This window comes from Galeopterus variegatus, unplaced genomic scaffold, assembly GCF_000696425.1.
Source record: "Galeopterus variegatus unplaced genomic scaffold, G_variegatus-3.0.2 Scaffold4362, whole genome shotgun sequence".
Lineage (NCBI taxonomy): Eukaryota > Metazoa > Chordata > Mammalia > Dermoptera > Cynocephalidae > Galeopterus > Galeopterus variegatus.
In genome coordinates, this window is record NW_007730473.1 from 152,944 (window position 1) to 156,140 (window position 3,197).

Consider the following 3,197-nt stretch of genomic DNA (forward strand, 5'->3'; position numbering starts at 1 on the left):
CCAGCAAAGCTACCTTCCTTAAATGTGGCCCTCCGGGCACAGCTAGAGAAAGAACCAGTGCTAGGGGTTGGGGAGAGGGTATGTATGTATGTATCCTATGTATAACAGCCAAGAGAGACAGGGATGCAGTTCTGACCCTAAAACAGACTACCTGAGTGACCCTGGGCGACTTACTTCCCCCTCCCTGAGCCATTTCCTCGGTCCCTCCTAACGACCTGAAGTTCAACTCTTCATTCTAAGATGCTCTTTTGGATTCCCTTCCCCTACCTGTCCCCTCAGCTATGTAACCCAACATCATAGAATATCGTGGGAATTCATTGAGATAAATAGACATTTACCATTTACCATAGACATTTATGACACTTGGATTATTTTAATCAAACTTCACAACAATCCTACGAGGTTATTCCCAGGATTGTCCCCGTTTTTTAGTTGAGGAAGCCAAGGCTGGGAAGTACAGTTACTCACCCTGCTCACTAGCCTAGTAAGTGGTGGTGTTCACCCAAGCAGCCTGCCTGGAGTCTCAGCCCTTCTCCCCAGGTCTACCTGGCAAATCCCAACTATAAGCAGCAGAACCTAGAGGTTACAGCCAAACCTCAACCACTGACTTCCGGCTGAAGGAGGTGATCCAGCTCAAATCAGAAGTCCCACCCTCCAGGTCACCAGGGCCACCAGCCTCCTCCCACCCTGTCCCCACAGCCTTCTCCCAAACCACAAGGGGGCAGAAGATGGTCGCATAGCTTCTGCAGGGGCAGAAATCGAGCTTCTCCATTCTTTGGCCAAACCCCATTCACTGAGGCTACCCAGCAATATTAATCAATAGGCTCGAATTATCAAGTGATAATAATAATAGCTGTTTACTTGCATGATCTCATTTCACCCTTAAAACAACCTGATCATCCCCATTTTAGAGAAACTAACATCGAACCCATTTCAAGGTGTCCAACGCCTTGGGCCAAGGTGCTGCTTCCTGGTGTCATTTATGGCAGAGCCCACCCATTGGTACCTCCCCAAGGGTCTGCCCATAAAGTTAGTTTACAGACTCTTTGGAACTGATTGGATTTTTTAGCATATGTTTTTTTGTTTTTGTTTTGGCGGCTGGCCAGTACAAAGATCCGAACCCTTGACCTTGGTGTTATAACACTGCACTCTAACCAGCTGAGCTAACCGGCCAGTCCTTAAGGGAATATTTTCTTTTTCTTTTCTTTTCTTTTTTTTTTTTTTTTTGTTTTTTAGGAATATTTTCTATCTTAGATTTGAGTACCAGTGATTGAGTGGGTGTCCTGGGCAAGAACTTTGTCATACATACAAAATGGATGTGGGGTTACATGAGCTACAAAAGGAGACTGATAGCTGGACCAGGCTGTCCACTAGAATTATTATTTTTTTAGTCACGAATGCCTCGGCTCCTTGATGGCAGGAACTATATCCAATTCATCTGCATAGGTGCAGCACCCAGCAACAACCCTCTTAATTATTCTAATCAGCTGTGACCTTGGACCGATCTTCCCCCTTTCTGGCACTCAGCATCCCCATCTGTGAAACTAGTCAGCAGTCTCTCACTGGTGGCCTCATGGGTCAAACGAGGCCCCAAATGTGCTTGATTTGGCCAGCACTTTTTTTTTTTATGGAATTTCTAAAGGCCTGCCACTTCAGTTATCCACAAGCCCCACCAACTCCTACTGTCTTACACTCACCCATTATCTGCATTGAACCACTATGAACTTCAGTTTCCTTGTCTGTAAAATGGGAATAGTAGCACCTGCCTCCAGTATTGTTGACATATGTATGCCAAGTGTCAAACGTGATGCCAGGCAGCACAGAAAATAGGTAGAGAAAAAGCAAGGAATCTAGAGGCCTGAGGTCTGGTGCATAGCCCATGGCTTCCTTCCTAGGTCAGACCAGTTTCCCTGTCTGATATAACACACAGGAAGGATTATTTATAATGCCAGCAAACATGGCTAATGAGAGGAGATCTTGGAATTAAAAGGTAAATGTGGGGTGTGGAGATAAACAGCCCTATACAAGTGTGAGGCAGGGTAGACTGAAAAGGAGAAGATGCCAGAATTCCAACACGGCCATTTGGACAAACATCTTGTCCCACACATGGGCCAGATTCCACACCCACTGTAGGCTCCATCTGCTCCACAGCCTGGGAGGGAGGCAGGACAGGGCTGATAGGACCCCCACTTTACAGAAGGGAAAACTGAGTCTCTACAAGGAGACAAAAGACTTACTGCGGCCAGAGAGTGGCAGAGGCAGCCCCTGAACCTTGCTCATTCCAATGCCCATTTTTATCCTCCCTGTGTTTCAGCTTCTCACCCCAAATTTTTCCCCAGATCCTCCTGACACCCCCAGAGATCACATGGGGAGAAAAATCCATTCAACTCTCAATTATTTGGGGGCCAAACATGCTTTATGTGGGGTCCCCTTTTCGCTGGGCTTTTGAACTTCTTCACCACGTGTTAAACCACAGCATAACTTCATTACACCAGCAAACCTCACTTCTGCAAACCCTGGGTGCTACAGGGGCAGACAAGGAGAAAAGAGAGGAATTGCTAATCTCTTTCTGGAACGTACTACAATACCCAGTGGTCCTAAGTGAAAAAGGCATACCTATGTCATAGACCTAGGGGATGGTGGAGACTTTGAAACATGGCCACAAATTCTTTGATACTCCTTCGTTCAAGAGGTACAGCTAAAGTCTCCTCACCTTGAGTCTAAGCTGCACTTAGTGATTCAGTTTTAATTAAGAGAATATAGCAGAAGCATGGGCCGGCCCGTGGCTCACTTGGGAGAGTGTGGTGCTGATAACACCAAGGCCCCTGGTTCGGCTCCTATATAGGGATGGCCGGTTAGCTCACTGGGTGAGCGTGGTGCTGACAACACCAAGTCAAAGGTTAAGATCCCCTTACCGGTCATCTTTAAAAAAAAAAAAAGAGAGAGAGAGAACATAGCAGAAGCAAACAATATATTACTTTCAAAATTAGGTCATAAAAGGCACTGTGTTTTCCTCCTTGGTCTTTCTCAAACCACTCACTCTGGGGAGCCAGCTGCTATGTCATGAGGATGCTCAAGCAGCCCTATAGAGAAGCCCATGTGGCAAGGAACTGAGGCTTCCTGCCAACAGCCATGTGAGTGACACAACCTGGAAGCAGATCCTCCAGCCCCATTCGAGCCTTCGGATGACCGCAGTC

The 3,197-nt window shown here is 46.7% G+C and overlaps 1 protein-coding gene across 1 annotated transcript in view; it reads right to left on the minus strand.

Moving 5' to 3' along the window:
• KDM2B (lysine (K)-specific demethylase 2B) overlaps positions 1 to 3,197 on the minus strand; it is a 135,063-nt gene that overhangs the window by 95,509 nt on the left and 36,357 nt on the right. The gene's annotated exons all lie outside the window — the stretch shown is intronic.